At 24.9% G+C, this 24,086-nt stretch overlaps 1 protein-coding gene across 2 annotated transcripts in view; it reads right to left on the reverse strand.

The window, feature by feature from the left end:
* The window catches only part of LOC142328866 (protein apterous-like), a 330,108-nt gene extending 308,056 nt beyond the window's left edge, over positions 1–22,052 (reverse strand). For both annotated transcript variants that reach the window (XM_075372993.1, XM_075372992.1), the window contains exon 1: positions 21,769–22,052. The gene's annotated coding sequence lies outside the window, so the exon portion shown is untranslated. The remainder of the gene's footprint in view (positions 1–21,768) is intronic.
* Between the last annotated feature and the right edge of the window lie 2,034 nt (positions 22,053–24,086).

A 24,086-nucleotide genomic window follows, 5' to 3' on the forward strand; every position in this document is an offset into this window, starting at 1 on the left:
TTTTCTCCAGTTAAAATGAAATTAACTTCTCTTGTTTTAAATGAACATAAATCAAATATTTAACAACTGCTACAAACAAGATCTAGGAGTGTTTTAACAGTCAATTTTAAAAGCTACCCAGGTCAGGTAGTGTTATTCAAATACATAAATAAGTTTATTTTTAACAAATTACTAAGTATATATATATATATATATATATATATATATATATATATATATATATATATATATATATACACACACACACATCTGCAGCAGCATTACCTCATCTTCGCTTAAGATATTATACAGTATATTTTTTATATTAAAAAAAAACCGAAATACAGTGGACCTATTTAAAATCTAAATATTAAAAGTAATAAAAAAATATTTTCCCTGTCATTTTTTTTTATGCTGAAAAAAATAATTAATATCGTTATATGTACATGCTTGCGTAGTTTATCAGCCGGAGGACTGAATTTTCAATGCTACCATCAGCTACTATGAAAAGCGTACAGTACAAAAAAATGTGTATTCGCTAAGAATTAAAAGGATTTGGTCGGTTCCTTCCTTGAGATCTATTTTTCAATATTTGATCTATCCAACCAAATAAAAATAGACAATCTTTGTTTTTATATTAAAGCTAATTTTTTTGTAATAAAATTTTATTTATTGGTTACGTTTGAAAATAATAAAATACGATAAAAAGAATTATAAATAAAATTTTAATGTGATCAGCTGTTTAAATTTTATACCTGTATTAATTTACGTTTCACCGTACGTGTAAAATAATTTTTGTTGTAAAATTAAGTCAAGGTTAATTTAATTAATCAATGAAAATATAAGAATCGAAATATAAAAAAATATTTTATGAAATTTATAATTAGTATTTTTAATTAAAAAATTATATATATATAAATATTTCGAGTACTTGGACCACCGTTAAGTATTGCTTGAGAGGATTAGATAAAATGGCATTTTCTTAGAGTGTGAAAATGCCGTGCCTGACCGGAATCCCGAACCGGGGTTCTCCGAATGAAAGGTCGAGGCGCTACCAATTAGGCGACACAGAGGCCGATTGCGTCTGATATTGCAAGTACTTAAAATCATAAAAGAAAAAAAAATAATATGGAAAGGTTCTTGTTTACAGTTTTTTTTTCGGAAACTAATAAATCGAGTTAAATAAATAAACTTAAAATAAAACTTTTCCATTCTAATCATTGTTTGATAAATAATCGTTAAATTAAATTTAATAAATTTAAACATGTATATTATATTTTGGAAATATTTTTTGATTTTTTTTTTTTTAGTGACTATATTTGTCTTACACCTTTATCACATGAGTTGTTATAACTATATGTTATGTTGTCAATATCTCTATCATTTATTATTTTTGGTTAAAACTATTTAAAAACTAATCAAAACATTGTTGAACGTAGATGTACTCCAACACTTAGAAAATAAAATACTTTAATTCTATTAATAAAAAAAAAACAACTAAGATTGAAGTTAAAAGCTATGAAGATGTATTTACGATTTATATATTAAAAATTATTAAATAAATTTTCAGAAACTCGATTGAAACTCAGTTCCTGACATTCCCTTAAAATGAATATGAATATTTTCATATTCTTGTCGAAGTTATCGATGAAATATATAACTTTAAAAATTTTAAATAAACATTTAAGCTGTAAACTTTTTAAAAAGTATGTGTTATTCTAAAGAACCAATTTTTTCCTTTGGTTAATTAATTCACTATAATAAATTATTTACAATAATAATAAAACTAATAATAAATTAGGAAATACTAATTAAGTAATTACAAATAAGTACTTTCATTACAATAAATTACCGTATAAGCTTGAAGCTTGAGCATGGGGATATGAAAAAGTAAATTTTTTAACGTGTGAAAAATTCCGGGAATCGGATTCACATCCATCGACATATAAACGATCACGGGAATCGATCCAGGGCTCCCGGATGAAAGACCAAGACGCTAACACTCCACCGTGGAGATCGGTGATTTCTATGAAAAAGTTTTAGAAATTTTCTTTTTAAAATTAATTGTCCTTAATTTCATTTTTTTTTTCAAAATTAAATCTAAACAAATATATTTTAAGTTTAAAAATGAGTTGGCCTATCTTAATATAAGTATGAGAAAAAATAACAGGTATTCTAATAAATTTTGTTACTAGACATTTAAATCTTGGATATGGTTGTAGTTAAAGCTAAAAAAAAAGTATTATAAGCTTATTATATATATATATATATATATATATATATATATATATATATGTGTGTGTGTGTGTGTGTGTGTGTGTGTAAGAAACAAAATAAATATAATTGATCACAATGGATTGAATTGAATCAATAACTTAGCCAATTAATTCGAAATTAAAAAAAATTTAGAGGAATATGAAAAAAGGAATTTTACGCAATTCTGTCTTTTATTTTTATTATAGTATGATGTTCTAAAATTTATAAAATGACCAATTGATTATACGTAAATACTACATCATATACAGGTGTCTAAATACCTAATCTATTAGCTATTTTGTTGATCAGGGTTAAAGAAAATAGATAAAAATTTCCTGTTCTTTAAATCTATATTTAGGTGATTTAAGTTATAACAACAAAAATTTTAATAATAATAGAACAACGTTTCATTTGAATTTACTTTTATTGAACATAAATGTCTTATATATATATATATATATATATATATATATATATGAATTAAAAAATAAATAGTAATTTTATAACCGGTTTTAAATAAAAATTAATTACATTGTTATTTCGATTTGTTGTTTTAATTTGCTAATTAATATTTTATTCACTTCTGAGATCAATTATCTGTGTTTTACATCTGATTAACTAATTATTCTGTTAGATTTATTACCGATAATACCTTTTTAATTTCATCGTTTTCTTTTTTTTGATATTTCATTATGATACGTATTTTAGTTTTTAATTGTGCAGTAAAATTTTATTTAAATACTTCAAGATATTTTAGATCATTTGAATTTCTTGGGATTTGATTGACTAAAGACATTTGATTTTATAAAAATAAGGGATAGAAAAATTCTTTATAAAAATTATACCTCTTCATAAAAATTGATTAAATATTTGTTAAATTGCTTATTTAAAAATATTTTAAAAATAAATTTATTGTTAACTAAATATGATTGTTCGATTGTGGAAGCATATGTTATTTTTTCTTATCTAATTGTTTTGTCTTTTTTTTTATAAATTGGTTCTTCTTAACTGTTATTTTACATAAAGAATTAAAAAATTGTAAAACTTATGAGTCAACATAAATTTAATACGAACGTTAAAACTTATACTATTAATTTGTGTAATATTTTTAAAACCTTTATAAATAAAAATGTAAATGTTCGTTTGTTCAAAATCTAAAATCTCCAAAAGTTTTCACCGTTTGCTTTGAAATTTTTGACACAACGTAGCATTCGAATACGCGCGTTTTTATATACTTACTATTTATATGCCGAAGATGTCGCACCTGAGACAGGTAAAAACATGCTTATTTTGAAAAACAGCGCTCTTTGTTGGACGGAAAAACAACACACGCTAAAATAAATATTCTCCGATTCAATTTCAATGTTTCCAATATGTGTGTCCGCTATAGACTAAAAAACTAGGACCGATTTACGCAGGAGGAAAAAGGAAGAAAGGGAAAAATCGAAAAAGGTAAAACGGAAGAAGTGGAAAATGGAAAAAATAAATATGAGGAAAACCAGGGGAAAAGTAAATAGTAAGGTAAAGGAGAAAAAGGAAAACCTGAGAAAGAGAAATGGGGGAAGGAAAGGGAAATGGGGAAGAAAGGGGGAAATGGAATGAGGATATGGTAAAAATGAAAACGGGAAATGGGCAGGGGAAAAGGAAAAGAGAAAAGGGGGAAAGCAAATGAGGAAAGGGGAAAGGTTAAATTTTGTGAAGTTCAGTAATGTTCATTTTGTTAATGTTTTATCAAACTTTCAATTTTGTTCATTTAATCTATATATACTCTAATCTAGCAATAAAGGAAGCATTGCCGGGTTTTGTAGTTAAATAATAACATTAAAACAATGAATATACATTCAATAAATCTAAATTTATTTGATGAATTTGGCACCTCTGCGGTGCGATGAAATAGCCTCTCGGTAACAGAGAGGTAATATTCGCATATTGAAAAGTTATGTTGCATGAAAATAAAATCGGTGTCAAGAGAAACTATAAATAAAACTCTAAAAAATTACCCCCTATATTTTTTCTTTAGAAGGTACTTGAAACGCTGTGAACAGATTAACTCCGTTGATGATAAAACATAATGTTACAAAAGGATACTTACTATAAGGGTTTCCGTGATCGATAGAAAATAGATCATCTCATAATCTTTTCAAATTTGCTACGATTAGTTTTACTAGGAAAACTGGAACGTAAAATATATATATATAAAATTAATAATAATATCGTCAAACTTGTGGATAATATATTAAACGCAGTTAAAAATATTTATTCCTAGAATCGTTTTATATCACGTATCGATACATTATATCTAGAAATAAACGAATATTAGGGCGGGTTGATCAGTTATTAACCCGTCGGGTTGGTCTAGTGGTGAACATATCTTCGCAAATCAGCCGATTTGGAAGTTGAGAGTTCCAGCGTTGAAGTCCTAGTAAAGACAGTTACTCTTACACGGATTTGAATATATCGGATCGTGGATACCGGTGTTCTTTAGCGATTGGGTTTCAATTAACCACACATCTCAGAAACGGTCGACCTGAGACTGTACAAGAGTACAGTCTTCACTTACACTCATACATATCGTACTCATTCATCCTCTGAAATAATACCTGACGGTAATTCCCGGAGGCTAAAAAGCAAAAAGGAAGGGATGATCAGATCGGTTGTAATTTTAAACATATTGTCTCATTGCTTTCGCTAATCGGATGTGCTATTAAACATAATCTTAAGTACTGTTTAATGATTTAAAAATTAGAGTAGACGTAATTAGTGAATAGATACAAAACAGAATGTATGAAATATTCTTTATTTGAGGATTTCTAGATTCGAATTATTATGACGGTCAGTGTAACACCTATAACGGGGTAGTTTTAAGAAAGCGTTGAAGAGTTCTGTACGCCGTGGGCTATGTTGATAGTAACAGCTCTTTACAGGCTAAAAGTGTTCCAAGTTGTACATCCGTAAATACAACACATTTAACTATTTTCATATTTGAATCGTTTTAGAACTTATTTCAAAATAAGTAATAACATTGCTGCTTATTAATTGAATTTTACTCGATCAGTTCTATCTGTTTTTAAAATATCTATTAAAGAAGTAGTTTAAAAAATGTTCATTATGATTAGGTTCAAATGCACACACACTCATTTATAGTTATATACGAGTGTTACTTACATTACATTTTTACGTTTATATTTAAACAAAAGCATATTACACAAGTGCATAAACATTTCTATCGTCAGTGGGTAGAGACCGAAGGGTGCAAAAAAACGAGAGAGTTCTGTTTAAAAAAGAAGTGAAAAATAATAACTTGACAACTTTACATTTATGAAACTTTGATCAGATAAAAATTATTAATCCTGTTTGTAAAATTCTAATTTATTTTTTATCATTAGAAAATTCAATAAAATTCAGAACAAAAACATTCATTATTAAATTAGTACAGATACGCCATTAAGTAGCTCGTAAAACGATTACACTCTTAATAATATTCAATCATTTATTAATGGAAAAAGCTGCTCGTAATAATAAAATTAATAACTTCAAGCACGTTAAAAATAGGGCTAGCAACTCAAATTATATTTACCAGGTTTTATAAAGAAAAGTTTATATTCTATAAACTTTTAACTTTTATATTTTTTGCTTTTCATACAAAATCAAGTATTAAAAACTACTATACTATAAAATTTCCTGCAATAATTTAATAATCGAAGAAATTTTCATCTCGCCAATAGAAGTAAACTTAGTAGGGCAATTTCAAAATACTGTTTATACGAATACATAAAATTGAATTTAAATTCCCATCTTATGTAAATTTATTGTGAATACTGGTCCTTTTAACATAAAATCGAAAAAAAACATGTAGTATTTTATCCCAAGTTCTTTGTTTTTGGCAAACATTGTAAATTTTTTTAGATCAGAACATTTTAAGAGCTTGATTTCTTATCTTTGTATCGTACCACTAAAAGCACAGCAATTTTTTGTTTAAATCCTTCCACTACTTATTATTCTGTTTCTTCTCTGATTTATCAATTTTATATATTAAGTTTATTTTCTGTTTAGATTACTTTTCTCTTTTTTATCTTATTTATTACTGTTTAAAAGAAAATCGTATTTTTAATATTTAAAAGTAAAAAAAAATATATTTATAATATGAAAAATCCATTTTGGTGCGGGTTTTCTTTTTATTTGAGATAGTTTTTTTATAATTCACAATCATTTTTTTAAAATTTAATCTTAGGTGCTACTCTTGCCCAGTTTAAGAGAAATCATTCCTCTTTTTTTTAATCTGTAGCTTTTACTGATAGCGAAATCTTGAAAGGCTATCACATCGCTATAATCCAAATTCTTTGATAGGAATTACGTATCATTATGTATGTTACTACGGTACAGTCTCAATCGATTGAAGTTGACGTTTTATACCGGTTAATCGAAAAAGAAACTGGAAGTATTAAAAAAGAAAAACCTTAGCGCTAATTCATTTAATGAGAGACTGTACCGTGAAGTTGGATAAGAATATAAAACTTCGGTGTCTTTATATTTTCATAATTTTAAATTGCCGCTTTACGGAGAGCCATCGTTTATCCTTGAGAAATAAGTTTTAACCAAGATAATGCTTGTTTAGTGAATAGTTGCGTAGTCATTAATTTGTGTTTTTCAACTTCTACAGGAACTGATAGATTTTTGGCTATTATTTCCCTATATCTCCTTTTCTCGCTTTCTTCATTATTTTTTAAAGGTAATTTTTGTTTTACGAAATGTTTGAATTTTTGTTTAGCAACTAAACATATGATCTACGTTTAATTTTTAGTTTTATTTTTAACCTCACTTTCTACTACATAGCAACAAACCCGAAAATTGATAAATTAAGCATTAAAAAATCAGAAAAATAAACAGAATCTTTGGGCAACAGATGTACAAAGAAAATTAAATTAGAAGTGTAGGAAGACCCTAAAAATCCCGCATATACAGTAGGAATGCACTATTATTGTAAAAAATCTTTATTTTGTACTTTACCGGAAATTAGGTTTTTGGATACACATGACCCGTTTCTCAGGAACAGGTCATGTTCAGCTGAAATTTTTCCTGGCAATTAAATACAAACATAGCTGTTAACTTACATTTTTGTGGGCTTTTAGATTAAAAAGAAAACAATTTAATGAAAAATTTTCTCCAAAACGTAAAACCAAGACATGTGTTGCAGAAAAAATTGAAAATAAAAGAGTATACTGTATAAATGTCTCAAATAAATGTCAGTACATACAAAATACTTTAAAATAAAAGTGCACAAAATTTCAAAGCTGTAACTTCAAAGTGTAACAGAAGCTGAGAAAAAGTCACGAAATGTTATTTTAACATTACAGATATACATAGTACAGGATCCCCTTAAATAAAATTAAAACATTTTATTTTATTGAAGCACTGTATATGAGTTTTTAAATAAAACTAATTAAATAATATATATATTTTTTTTATTCTCGTAACGTGTACGTTGCAGTTTGTTCAACTAGCAATCCCTCCGTGGCCCAAAGAGATGAGGATGATGTGTGTGACTGTAAATGAGGTGTAGTCTTATACAAACACAAGCCGACCATTACGAGACGTGAAGTTAATTGAACCCCAATCACCAAAGTGCACCCATATCCAATATCTGATATTCAAATCCGTAAAAAGTTAACTAAAATTTACTATTATCTGAATCCCAGAACCTTCGAAAAACAACTAATTTGTAAGTACGAGTTAACCACTAGACTAGCCTGTTGGACAAATAATATGATGAAAAAAAAACAGGTGAATTTTCTGTTTTTCGTTTAAAGTATTATACATATGAATTTCATTTAGTATTATTGTAGAAGTAAATAATTTTCATTAACGCCTACTTAACCTTTATTATTTAATACTTATTTATTTTACCTCTTCACCTAGTTTACAATTAGATAACATATCTATTATTTTTAAGTACTAATACAGACAAATCTTTTTGATAATGATTGTATTTTTTTTTTTTTTTTTTTACTCTTCCGAACGTTTTTCTCTAGTTTCTTTTGATTCACCGAGACGAACTAAAGGATATTAATTCGTAAATCTATAATTCGTAAATTTGTAGACGTTCAGCGATTGAAATTTTTAAATGTTTTAAAATTTAACTAAAAATAAATCAGGAAATGTGTTCTCATGCTAAAAAAAAGTAATGACAGTTGTTATCGGAAAAATAAATGTTAGTCTAAGGAATTTAATCACTCGGTTTGTAAACTATGAAGTAAAAATTATCTTCTTAAATTTGAAAAAAAATTGATTTTTAAAGTTTAGTTTGCACATTTTTATTTCCTCATAATCAGTATGTAATATTTACTATATATAAATGTAGTAAGATTTTTTATAATTCTATAAAACAAATAACTAGTTTTGAATATTTAATAAGATAAATAATTCATCTTTAATTAAATTTGGCTTTATGATTTCTGGTAAAAAAATTTGAACTGTAATTTTATTACATCTAATTTACAATCTAATTTTTACTAAGGTAAAATTATATTTTACAGATAAGTTTATTGATCTTTTAACAAGTAAATAAAGGATGAATAATATTACAAATTTAAATAAGAAATACAATAATTAAATAATTATTAAAAAAAAAAAGAGATTGAACTTTTAATTATGGTACATAAGCCGCTAATGAGGAGACTAATGTGACTTTTTAAGTCAAATGACAATTAATTAATTATTTAATTGAGAAACTGGTAATTGTTCATATAACAACATACGACATTAATTTGTCTTAAATTGCTCTATTTGTGTTTGCCTAAACGCTATCAGAAATAAATTATGTTTTTCTGCATTTTTTTAACGCACAATATATCCTACCTATTAATGAATAAAATAACTTAAATTACGCGCATTTTAACATTTTCAAACGATTGTATTCAATCTCTCGCATAAATTTTATGTAACAGAATAAAATATGTAAAATTTATTTTATAATTGACATACCTAGTAAATTTTTACATAAAATAATCTAAATTCTTTAAAAAGCGTGATTTAGAAAAGGAATTATCCAAAAAAAATATTATTTTCATTCCGTAGCATGTATATTTTCATAATATTTTTTTTAAACGATTGTTATTTTGAGCATTTTTTCCTTTTACACTACATCATAATATATATAAATTCTTTCATAAAATAATTTGTAAAGATTTAAAATAAAAGATTTTATAATTTTTTATTTTTACAAATTTTACTAATTAATTATTTAGGGTTATATTTGTGTGTGTACATACGTAAGCACACGCCTATTCTTGTATTAAACATCTATTTTCTTCCGTAATATAACTTACATTAACCGGTTACAGTTAATAACGATGATTACATTTTATAACTTATAAGTAAATGCTAAGCCTGACCAGGATTAAAACACAAAATCTTTTTAAATGAAACTCAAAGAACACTACAATCCTCCGCTGTTACGTACGAAATGGTAGCTATAACAAAAACAGAAAATTTAATGAATTTATTTAATTAAAATAAATTATAATATTCATAAAACATATTTATGAAGAATTAGGCGCAAAAGAAAACTACAACAATTATTAATATAAAAAAAGAGAAGATAAAAATTAAAACAAGTAAAAAATAACGTGCACGTTCTTTTAAGAAATGTATTAGGCATACCGATTGAAAATCTTTTGTTCGAAAGGTTTATGTAATGTAAAAAAAAAAGTTAAGTGAACTTTACGTATCTTTATTTTCACTTGTCGTGGATAAATTAAATATGAAAGTTGAATTGGAGATGTAAGTTTGTAACATAGTTGGAAAACAGGAATAATCCAAAGAAATTTTGATTGGAAGGTTGGGATTTTTTTTTGGAAATGACATTTCACGGCTGATCCAAATGTTTATAAAGTACGGGTCGATCTTAAAGATTTTTACCGGTAATTAAATTTCGTTTCGCAGAAAAAAGAAGTCTGATGCAACGGTAAACAAATTTAAAGTTTGAATTTAGAACACTCGTTTGGCTTTTTTCTTGTAGTTCATGTTAATCCATTGTCTATAATTATATATAATTATAGACGAAGATGTTTTTAGATGGATAAAATTTCTTTCACAAAAAATAAAATTTTTAACGGGATTTTTTTCAAGACCCTACTTGAAATCTACTGTTTCTTAAAATACAAATGTAGTTGCAAATGAGAAGTTTCCTCTCTAGTGTACTGCATACTGAAAATATGGCAAAATTTTTAACACGCGCAGCTAAAATTTTATCTAAATTTTTTTTTAACATGATCACTATTAATAGTACATCATAAAAACATTTCTTAGTAGTTCTTCACTGAATAAAATCATTTTTATTATAGAATAGTTTTTAAATTTTTTAAAGTTTCAACCTATTGTCCTCAGTTGTTTTCGGTGACATCATTCTTTCAAAATCTCTTATCGTGTTTAATAAACACCTGAAATTGATTATAATTTACAAGGATTTTCTTTTTTTCTATTTAGCCTCCGGAATCACCGTTAGGTATTACTTCAGAGGATGAATGAGGATGATATGTATGAATGTAAATGAAGTGTAATCTTGTACAGTCTCAGGTCGACCGTTCCTGAGATATGTTGTTAATTGAAACCTAACCGCCAAATAACAGCGGTATCCACGATCTAGTATTCAAATCCGTATAAAAGTTAAATTTTAATAGTACTTCATGGATACCGATATTCTTTGTTGTTTGGGTTTAAATTAACTACAGATCTCAGGAATGGTCGACCTGAGAATGTACAAGACTACAACAGTTCATTTACATTCAAATATATCATACTCATTCATCCTCTGAAGTAATACATTACGGTGGTTCCGGACAGAAAAAGAGAGAATTTACAAAGATTTAACAAACAGAACTGTTACTTAAGATTCTATAATAATACGATTCTGTTAACACGATTCTATAAAAATTAATCTTTGAGGAGTTTTTTCAAACGGCCCTTTTCGTTTTGTTTTTTAAACAATACGGTTGAGGTGCAGACATACTTCATTCAAGCTTTTGCACGTTTCTTTAAACCTTAAATAATTTTAACACTGTATAAGAATAAATTCTTGTTTTCTAACGATCAACAGTTGACGGTAGATGGATATTTGATAACGAAAATACAGATTAATTATTAAGAAAAGCCGATCTTTATGGCAAAATGGCAGCATCTCGGCCTTTAATCTAGGGTTCCGGATTTGAATCTCGGTTCGACATACTATTTTTCATACGCTATAAAATTCCGTTTCCATATTCTCATGTTACAAGCTCCAAAGCTTCTGCGGTGAATTAATCAATTAATTTATCTAACAACAAAAAAAGTAGCTATTATTTACAATTTTATTTTATTTTCTGCATTACTAGAAAAATAAAAACTCAGGAAAAAATTACTATCGATCTAAAAAAATTGTTTTAGCGTTAAATACATGATAAATGACATTATTTAAATTTAGTTTAGCGTTTGATGCAGGATAAAGGATATTAAATAATAGTGTTAATATGTATATATAAAATGTAGTTACACTTTTAATATTGTTTCACTTTATTTCTTTTCAGGGTTATTTATGGTTTTTATTTTATTTATTAATTTACAAATAATTAATGCAGTTAGCTGAAGAAATGTGACTAATATTTAGTATCAGATGACTTGTTTTTATTAGTCGTGTTTAACAGTTTTTAAATTTTAAATAATAATTATAAAATATATTTACTTAAATAATAAATATTTATTTTGATTTTATATAAAAGTAATTATGTAACACTACATGAGAGTGTAGTCGCTAATGACTGTAATTGTTGATGCGACTGTAAATAAAAGCATTAAAAAAAAATTTATGCATAATCTCGAAAAAATACTTTATTTTAAGAAATTATATTTTTTAGTGAATTACATTAAAAAGATGAATATTTACGAGTATTATGAGTAATATATGTATTTATTTATTCTCAAAGCAACAAAGAATTTCACTTTATTTGACTTAGATAACTTTGTGATAAACTTATCTTCTATCCCGTTAAAAACGATGGTTTGGGTTTTTTTGTTAGATGTATGTGCTTACATTTTTATTTCAGCTGCTATTAGCGCAGAGCGGACCATGTAGTACGCCGGACAAGCACAAACGATTCATTCGTTCGAACGATTTTTACTTCTTTATACGAACGAATTATCTAAAACTATATTTGTGTTATTGGGAATAAATAAGGGAAACTTGGGGTTAGAACTAGGTTAAAAAATCACAACTTAAGAAACAGCTAAAAATGTTCAGGATTTTGAAGATTTTCGTTGAAAAGGTTTTTCTTTGTTACTACGCTAAATTCATGAACGTTATTTAGTTAAAATGGCAAAAACATTTTAAAAAAATCATGTGTAATGAAACATAAATCAAGTAACAATTTCGCGGCGGGCGGTAGACCCGCTTTTTTCCTACTGATAGAAAATATTAAGTCTTGGAAAAAGTAATACATTTTTGAAGGAAAGGTATTTTTTAAATAATGATAGACTGACTACGTTTTTATTTATTTACAAAAAAAAATATAAGACTGTTTTTGAAGTAATTCTTTATTTATTTCTGAAGTAATAATTTCCAATAAAACTATATTTATATTAAAGTACTGTATTTTTTTATTCCAGTTAATATATTATCGATGTTTACTTCAAGATTCATCTACCAATAATGTGGTAAGTTTTTTATCGATACAGCTCTTTATTTTCATTATATAACGTAATATTAAGTATAATTTATATATTCATCTTTACAGCAAAAATATAGCGACAGAATCAATTTTAATCAATATTTAAGAAGTCAGGATTCTTAAAAATTTCCTTCAAAAACTATTAAATGTATTAGTTTTAAATGAAAGTTCAGTTTGGTTTTCATAACATTTATACCGGAAATAATTGTTACTTTTAATATGAAACTAACATTTTAAGATTTACTAAGAATATATTTTAATATTTAAACTTTATATTAATATATGGATAAAATACGACACGTAGGCGTTGAATGTGCTTTTAAAAATTTCATCTGCATTACAACCAAGTCCTGAGAAAAGAATTGTATTGTAGAAAATCAAAATTTAGAGAAAATGGCGCTTAAGACATTTTAATTCTTAAAAAATTTCTTACCTTTAGCCACTTTCATACGTAAATATTTAAAATATTATCATAAAAAGAGGCTAAATGAATCGTAAATTCTAATTACTTATATTTATATAGCTTAAGTATCAGCTAAACGTCTAATAATTTTCAATAATTAAGCGATTACAACGTAACGATTTAAAATATCAATAATTTTAAACTTTTTAATTTTTAGAATCGGTATGGATGATTAACATAAATTGTGTAAATATGTTATTTTTTCTTCATTTAAAATTTAGTTCGTCCATTGTTCAACGAGAATGTTAAAATATGATGTAACTTACAAAATGTTTTTTCTTCAATAAAAAAATATATCTCAGAAAGTATTAAAAAACGTCTGCCGATTTTAATAAAAAGATTTTCTTCAAGGGTATTTTCGAGCCTACATTATCATCAAATGTGACGAAATTTCGAAGGTAAAATGTTACAATATTACATTTATATTGTTTCACCACGGGTTTATAATTCATAAAATTATAGAAGCTTTGAAAAAAGGTTATATACATACTTCCTAGTTGCAATTTATTTTTTTAATAAATAAATATACACAAAAATAAATTATTTTATATCATTATAGATATTCATGTAATTACGGATTATACAGTGGATTTTTGATGTATTAATAATAGAGTGGGGTTATATGATGAAATTTCTAAACATAAATTTAACAATATGGAGTTTTGTGTACAGAAGTAATTATTAACAATGATGATCCCAGAAGGGTGATCCCAAAAACAATATACTTAACTTGGCGTTAGGGTTTAATTTTTCATAATTTTGACGAATTATAGGCCTAAATAAATTACTTAAATGTTAAAAATTTTAAATACTGCATTTATAATAGTATACTACTTGCTTATCGTAAATGTTGCATAGGAAAAGGCAACGAAAAAACAAAAGTGTTTTCTTATATAATTATTTTTATTTATAGTCGCATCAAAAACTAAAGTCATTAGCGATTCATCAGAGTAACGTAACTGTACCGGTAAACGTGAAGTCTTGAACAAACTCAGGGCGACCATTCCTAAGACGTGTGATTAATTGAAACCCAACCGCTAAACAACAGAAAGAGTTTTTTTATTTTATTCAGTTTTTATGTTTCATGAATGTAGTTTTCCGTTCACCGGTCAGAAGTATTAGGTCGTATTATAGAAGTTCTAACCGGAAAATACGATTGGGATTGTTTAAAAATAAATATTTATAAAGTTATTTCTTAATTAAACATAACAGTGAAAGTAACAACATTACGATTAATTTGGGAATATGTTTTAGAAAAGTTTACTTAATGTAAATAAGAAATATTAAATCGTCTTTTTTTTGATTTATATTTGAAGGAGATGAATTTGTAGTACATACGAAGTAAGAAATTGCCGTTAAACATTTATATATTTTAGGTAATGGATATTTTATACATATTTGCCAGATAGAAATTATACTTATTAATAAATTTATTTCATGGAAAAAACTAAAGCTGAAAGTTTAATATACTTTAAGAAAAAGTTTTATTTTTAATTTATCAGCAGCTAATATTTAAATATTTCTATACTTTTGTCATAAACAATACTAAAGTTGATTTTTTCGTAACATTTTAGAAGCGTTATAAAAATTCTGATCTTTTTTCATATAATTTTGTTTTGTAGGAGGCAAATGAAATCTTTGAAGTTGGAATCGAAGTTAAATACACGGGGAGAATTAACATGAATTCACTTATATTCATTACACTATTCGCTTGTTTTCTTTATTTTATTTTTACAAGATTTTAAAATACATTTTTTAAATTAATTTAGTAGAATTTAGTTTAAAATTATTTTCATATTAACCAGTTTGAATTATTGTATATTTTTAACAAAGAAAACTTAATTAATACGTGACGTTTAAATAAATATTTATTTAAACATTTTAATAGCAACGTTTCTCAATTATAACTTGTATTTAATAATAATTTTAGCAAAAAATAAATACTTCTAATTTCTTAAGTTACTTAGAAATTATTTGAGTGCTAAAAATGAAAAAAAAATTAAAAGCCAAAATAATTATTTATTTAAACTAAATTAATAAAAAACATAATAATTATTTAAAAAATACCAATAATATTATTATACAATCAATAACGTAGCAATGTGAATTTCTGAATCCATATCTGAATTTTATAAAATAAGTTAAATTTTAACTTGTAGCAAATTATGTTATAGTTTAAAAAGATTTACTTCTACATTTTTATCGAATTTCTGCATATAATTCGTGTAAATTGATTATAAAATGTAAAAATTATAATTGTGTAACCACGTTTTGTTGATTTCACAATCGTTTAACATAAAATTTATTGCGGAGGGTATAAACTCATATGTTGGAAAAAATCTATAAAGGTATGAAGAAGTCTGACGGGAACTTTTAAATCTGGTAATAGACTAGTAGTCATATTATCAAATTACTTAAACAAATAAAAAATTTCTAATTCCCTGTTTAAGACCGAGCTGGAAGTATTTTAAAAAGGCTCAGAAAAAAGCAAGTATATGCCGACGTTAAAATTTAATCAACAATATCTCTTGATCCGATTGTAAGATTACAGTAATATAAAAACCAAAGGAAACTTTAAACTTATCTCTGACATCTGTTTATTTATAGCATTTACTTATATTTTAGTAGGCCAAAAGATTTACCTCATAAAAAACAAATTTTTCCTTAATTTGTAATTCACACCTAGTTTAAGGATTTGAGTAAGCGACTAAAATGTCATCACTTATAAGAAATAAGTTTTAAAACAAACGTATTTATTCGATTTTGTTAATAAATGGCTAAAATATAACGAACTAAGTTTTGGGGTAATCTAAAACTTGTAAATTTTGGATGATTTAAAAGATTATTTTGAATCGGATCAATTTTTTGATTTATATACCGAAAATAATACAAATTTTAGAAATCGTAAAAAGCGGGAGAATTATAAAATACAGGTAACTTTAAGCGGATATTTTTACTTAGACGTATGGAAGAAAGAAAAATAAGTGATTATTAATTTCTTTAAGGAACAAATCGGATTATAATCGAAAACAAGTCAATATTAACTGCAAGGAATATTCATACCAAGAATATTCGTATTTTACTTGCGGCATATTGACAGAATAATTACTAAAAATTAAATAAGCTCTTTCAGTTAATAATCTGCGTTTCAATCGTGAATTTGTTTTCAGTTTAATAACCAAAAATATTTACAAGGGAATGTAAAACGATTGTATAAAAATTATAAAAAAAAATTAATAAATTTTTCTTATTTTAATTTTCTGCAATAATGTATCCTCTGTTAAAGAAAAATGTTAGAGAAATTTCATCTGTATGATTTTTTTCTTTCTGCAACGAATTCTATAAATGACTAGCGTTTTACTTAATCTACTTAAACATTTTGTAGTTAGTGTTCGAAAAATCAGTTAGACGATTATTTTTACCATATCTTTTGCTTAATTCATTAGGGAAAAAATCATAAAAAATGTATTTATACCATTAAAATTATAATAGTTTTCTCTGTAAAGATGTTATTTATGCGATAATATCTGTGCATCATTCCTTATATATAATTTTGCTGATGTACAAAGCGTAAAAAGATTTTATTTTCAGTTTAATTTTTTTTCAAAACTCTCTTCTACGAACAAAAATATTAATAAGAATATTATGATTAAAAACAAATATAACGTATTTCGGGATAAGAAGTTAGAAATTTTACCTTTTGATAAAGCTAGAGTTAAAAAATCCACAAATTTATCGATAAATAATTTGATATATATTTCATTAGTTGTGTGATGTATGTAATTTCTATTTTACATTTTATTAGAATGTATAACGGATAATGAATACTTGATGTTTTTTTTTCAATTCCACAAATTATTAGTTTTTTCTAATAACTACAATTTTCGAATTTTATGTTTTTAATTTATTTAGTATCGAAACATGGAATTTATAATTTGACAGTAAAAATTAATACAAAATGACAGGTGGTTTAATTAATATCTACTGTTAGCTGTGATTTAAAAAAAATATTAATTAATTTTGACATGGAATTTCGTCTAAACAGGTTTTTTAATTAATTTTTTCGTATTTATTTATTATTCTTTTTTAATAAAAAAAATGCATATATATATATATATATATATATATATATATATATATATGTGTAGTAATAAAAAATCAAGCAATTACATAATAATTTATATATGCACATATTTATAAATAATTTAAAAATTTAACTGTAAAATATGTTCGAATCTTCTTGAAAAATTTGTAATAAGTAAAAGAATTGAATTTATACTATGTCGTATGCGTTATATAAGAAGAAAATTCTCTAAATAAAACTGTTTTCTTTATATGAAAATGTTTTTCTGTACACAGTAATGTTACCCCTAAATTATTTTAACCCTAAATGTTTAAATGTTATGTATGTTATCCCTAAATTATTTTGTAAATCATATCACATTTAAATTTCAGACATGAAAATTCAGCTATGATCTCAATCATTAATAAAAAGTAACAGTAAAATCTTTATTTTTTTTTAATATTAATTTATTATTTTTGGTTTAAATTATTATTCATTCATGATTTATAGTCTTCGTACAAAATATCAAACAACGTTGACGAGTAGACATATCTTATTATTACGGTATTTAAAATTGAATTCAATCTTATTTTATAGAAAGATATCATCAATCCTAAACTATAAAAACATCAAATTATTAAAAATAATTATTTAATAAAGATTATTTTAAAACTAATAAATTTGGATATTTTTATGTAAAAAAAATTATTAAAGTTAAAAAAAAATATTCAAAATACCGCATACAGTATTTCCTTAAATATCGTGTTTCAGAGCAATTTGAATTTTATTTACTAAAAATATATTAGATCCTTTTATACATTATCCTGCATTTTAAGATAAATCATTTTTAAAACATTACTACAAAAATATCGTAAACTAATTTATATTAGAAAAACGAATTATAAGATTTTTTCTTTGAACCTACGTTTGATTTAAAAAACTTCCATATTACTATTGCTATTAAAATTACATAACTTTTTCATTGCAATATTTAGTACTGACTCTTTTTTTTAAACGAGGAGAAGAACATAATACTATTGATATAAGATATAATTTTGATTCAGGGTCGATAAAAAATATCCAATGTTGTATTCATATTATACAGGCTATGAATTCTGATCACATTAAATAATAATAATAAAAAAAAATTGTTTTTCCGCAAACTACCTTTTTCCTGTTTTTTGAAATTCACTTGTTACTTCAGATTAGATATATATATTTATACATACAATATTTAAATAAATAAATACCTCAACAAACCTCTTTAAGAAAGATGTAAATTGTGGTTAAAATAATATTTGAATTTTTTTAATATGATAAGCAGATAGGATTTAAAATTATTTAGCAGAAATTAGATTCACAGAAAAAAATCAATAATAATTTCAAAATTACGGGTATTTATTTATTTATTTTTTTAAATATTCAAATATTATATTAACCACAATTTACATCTTTCTTAAAGAGGTTTGAATTAAAAAAAAAATATATGTATACTTAAACAGTAAAATTCTTAAAAATCTTGCACGAAAAATTTAATATGAGTAATATTTAATTTAATATAAGTGTAACTTATAGAAAAATATTAACCCTGAAAAATTGACAGAAAATACCGTTATCATATTCGTTGGTTAATAATCCAGGTTTCCGAGCGAACATGAAAATGTTTATTCTCAATAAATCGTAATAGATTGGTCAATTTTTAACCGATATGTTGATAAATAATTCAGGCTAAATTAAATAATTTATTAATCGATTAACGTAAAACAATTTTAATAGAACTGAAAGTAAGTAAATAATAATTTTACTTAATTGTTTACAAGAAATATGATAATCGAATGAATTATCAGCATTATCAAACCTTATCTCTACAGTTTAAACCAATTTATTCGTTAAATGTTTATAAATATATATTCATATAATGTACATCGATATTAAAATACATAACCTAAAATTATATTTATTTTAAAACTTAATAAAACTATTTTATTTATGATTACACTTTTAAATTCTGTAAAAGAATACACTGCATTTGCTAATAAAATTACAATAATTTATTCCTTAAAGAAAAAAAAAGAATTTAATAATTGAATTATTTTCGAATTAAGACAAGTCCATAATTCAGCGTACAGAAATCACCGTATTATGGTTGTATTTTTAGTTTTAATAAATTACTGAACTACTCAAAATATTACAATCATTTTATTTAAAATGATGTTTTATTTCACAACATCGATTCCATTAATAAGTCAATAAATGTTTAAATAATAATAATTTAAATTTTGCAAATCATTTATATCTTCGTTTAACGTGTACAACAAATATATCAATATAAGCTCAGATAATTTAAATTAACGCCTTTTTAATCGCCGTCATTCAATACCGGTTTTATTTATTTATTAAATACACGTAATATTTTAGTGTATTTTTAAAAAAATATAATAATATAGCTTTTTATCAATAAGTTTCTTCCAGGAAGTTTCTGGAACGTGCCCTTCTTTTATCAGTGGAATAGTATATTTATCCATTCCCAAAGTAATTTATATAAATTTACTATTACGTACGGATTTGAGTAATATATTTAAGATGTGATATCTTATAATTACTCAAAAAATAATAATATAATAAAGTCTAAAGCAACTTTTATTGTTTATTATTTTATTAAAAATAACATTTGTTATATTTTTAGGTAAATAGTACCGTTATCATAGATTAAATTAAAAGTTATTATTATCAGTTTTTATATTTTTTGGTCTACCCTAATAATAATTGAATTTAAAAAAAAATACTTCTTATTTTTACGTACATTTACATGTTTTACAATACACCTATTTAACTGTATATAAAAACAAGTACAAATAATAATTATAGATAATCGTTTAATATATTATACTTTAATTTATTTAAATAATTTCTTATACAAACATGTTATTATAAAAATTAATTAATTTGACTACAGTTTTAAAATTTAAATACGGATAGAAATCATTTAATTTTTTTTTCTGGAAAATTTATATAATATATTTATTAAAAAAATACAAACTAAACGTAAAACATAAACAATTTTTTTCTTAAGTATTATTTATCGCAAAAATAATTCTTTTAAAAACCATAATAAATACCACGAACAATATTTTGGTCGCCTAATAAAGACTACATGAAGAAAACCGTGCCTAAATAGAGAGATTGACTTTATTTAATTTTAAAACTTATTTTAGAAATAAATTATTTTTCAATCTGTGAAACGTTATCAAAATTCTTATTTAAAAACACGATTATGTTGTAAATCTAAATCCCTAATATTTCTTTTAATTCCTTTAAAAGAGAGGTAAAATTTTATACTCCTGTTCTTTAGCAAAATAGATTTAATACAAATAATTTCTTTTATTTATACATAATTATTTTAAAATAATTTAATATTTTATTTTTAAACCTCACATAATCCTTAAAATATCACGATTACTTTAAAAGAAATTCCACATACGTAGCCAATTATTTATCTGGTAGATTAAAGTATTATTTATCGGTTTGGTTTTGTTTATTTTTAAGTTTTCTTGATTGTAAATTATTTAAACGTCTATTATCTAACAAGTATATTTTTGTTCGGTTTATATGGGCCAGTTCTGTTATTAATACAAGAACGTTACAATATATTATTAATGTTTAGTAAAATCGAAACATTTTAGTCTATTACTGTACGAAGCAGCGTGTTGCTGTATTACTAATAATTCGATAAAATTAAAAATTTAACAAATTAGCTGTAATTTGTATAGTTATATCAAATTTATTACATATATATTTATTTTTACATCTTAACGTGGATTGATTTATGTTTATAATTTATAAAATTTCTTAAAATGTATTTAAAAAATAAATAAAATTAGATTAAAAAGTACAATATTTTGAAAATGAAATATATTTATTTTAGGCTATTACAAATTGTCTACCTAATTTGTTATTATATTCGAAAAATTTGATTAAAATAGCTTCATTTAAAAATCTGTTAAAACTTTTAGTAGCAAGTTACTACGACCTTAGATTTTTTGAAACATTTATATATATATATATCAATCATGACTACAAATGAATTTATTATAATTATTTTTTACAAATAAGTATATAATTATGAAATTACTTCTATAAAATAAGTGGTAGCTTAGTATTTTTCGTTTTTAAACAAATTTATTATATTTCCATCGCTTTAAGACGATTAGAATACAAATGATGACAATAATCTTCTCACAATTACGGGTAGAATTTATTTACAGTATATTTTATCAAAAGAAACAACATGATATGCACTATGTACTTACCAAATTTGGATTAATCTTAAGTTGTCATGAATCGTAGAAATAAGTAAAGGATATCTTTAAAACAAAAAAAAACGTTACAACGGTCTGTAGACAGTCTATACTTTTGAATATATTACACTGATTGCCCCTTTTATTATTTATAAATAAAGCCCTCGGTCGTCCCAAATCACTTCACAGATACCCTAACCTCAATCACATATATACCCGATATATTACATTCGAGCATGAGGACATAGAAAAAGCACGTCGAAGAGAACTAGACGACTAGCGGGCGCATGCTCCTTTCGAGGGAGGCGGGTGACTGTCGACCGAACAGCGCGCCCAGCGGCCGGCGCCACAATCAGGGGGCGTGACCGAACGTAGAGGGGTATAGGAGTGGCTTAAATTCCCCTCGTTCTCCCCACTTCTATTACAAAAACGCATCGCATCGTGATCTGGCATCGACCCCTTTTGCTTTTAAAACTCTACGACGTACGTCCGTCCGTATACACATACTTCTACGACGGAGATACCGTCTTCCCTTTATTCTTCTCTTGTCAAACGTCAAATTGGCTCGATCGACTTCCTTAAACACACAAAAAATTTCTCTTTGCATTCACATCTTCATTTAATTGATATAGCGTACTGTTTAAAAAAAAAGATCACTGACCGTTTAGTTCTCATCGTTGCTTGTTGAAATATATATATGTCATTCTTTATTTACTTGCCTTTCAGAATGAATTATTCAATATTCCGACAAATATTTTAGCAAAAATCAAGAAAAAACTATGAAATCGCTAATTACTTTGCCCGATTATTCCCGGATGCTGCATCCTGTGTCTCTCTTATCTCCTCATTGGCATAATAAACATTTTTCAGTATGTAAATTTACATAAAACCGGCCTTTTAAAATCTAAAACAATAAAAAGAGATTTCTTTAAAAACAAATCTACTGTATAATGAACGGGAAAAGTCTCCCTGTTAATTGAGTTAAATTAATGTTTTATATATATATATATATATACTATTTGATAGAATGCCCTTTTATTCGAATAATTGGTTTTCCTTGAGGGGAAGAAAATATTAAAATTGATTATTATTCTGTTAATAAAATTACTAAAGACTATGTTTCATGAATTTATTAATCAATTAATCACAATGTAGTTTGATAGTTAATCTTTCTAGAGTTAAACTCATAACTCTAACTTACTCATAACGGCATAACGTTTGATATACTGTTAATTGAGACCCACAAAACTAAATATAATGAAATGTAAATTGTAATTTCAAATAAAACTTATGTACTTTTACTTACATTTTAATAACGATCCTGCAAAATTGCTGATTAATTATTTCGTTTTATTCTAATCATACATGTTGGATAGTTTTTTCCCTTGTTAAAACCTACGTAACCTAATGGTTGGTCCAATAAAAAATTCAATCTTTTTGTTAATTTTATTTATTTCGTATAGGTCAACAATTTTTTTCTTTTCAATTTCTCATCGCGTTCCAGATGAAACTTTATAATTTTTCTTTTTCCGAAAAAGAACCCAGCGAATTTATTCGTTATTTGTGTTTTCCCTCCTGCAATTATTTAAGGTTTTTTTTTGTTAATAAAGTATATATGGCCAAGTATATAGGATTGATTAAAAAATCTAGAACCTCTCGTTAATACAATTTATCTGGAGGACCTTTCGAGCAATTTATTAAAAAAATTGTTCTTGTCAAACGCATATGTTATAATTTAGCTATTTATTTCAATGCTCTTATTCGTTTAATAATTAACTCTTTCTATTGTGATCAGTATGAATCTGTCATTTACACCTCGAATTTCTAAACATTTTCCAAAAAATAATTCTGGTTTATTTGTTATTATTCGCGTATTAAAAGAATACTTTATTCAGATTATTATATAATTATGAATTTCGTCGTGCCAGTAAGATAATTGCTCTATTAACCGGTAAGAAAAGCAAATCCTACAACAATTGCCTGGGAAGGTCAATGGAAACCGTAGAAAAGTCTTGATCAGAACAGCATTACAAAATAAAAAATAAAAAAAAGAGGTTGTTGTCTACGTTAGAATATGAAAATAACAAGTCCATGAAAAGAAACAAATTCCTATGATTTAAAAAGAATTTAAATGTACGATGTTTTAATTGTAAGAAAATTATAATCATTTTTATATAAGAACAAATTCGGTGGTCTTTAAAAATTCAAAATTCTTTAATTCAGTTGTTTTATGATTTTACGCGTAATGCTTTTCAATCATAAAGGTTAGATTAATTTAAAAAAATGAAATTTTTCGATATTATTCTATTTATTTTTATTGCAACACAATT

Source organism: Lycorma delicatula, chromosome 8 (assembly GCF_047948215.1).
Source record: "Lycorma delicatula isolate Av1 chromosome 8, ASM4794821v1, whole genome shotgun sequence".
Lineage (NCBI taxonomy): Eukaryota > Metazoa > Arthropoda > Insecta > Hemiptera > Fulgoridae > Lycorma > Lycorma delicatula.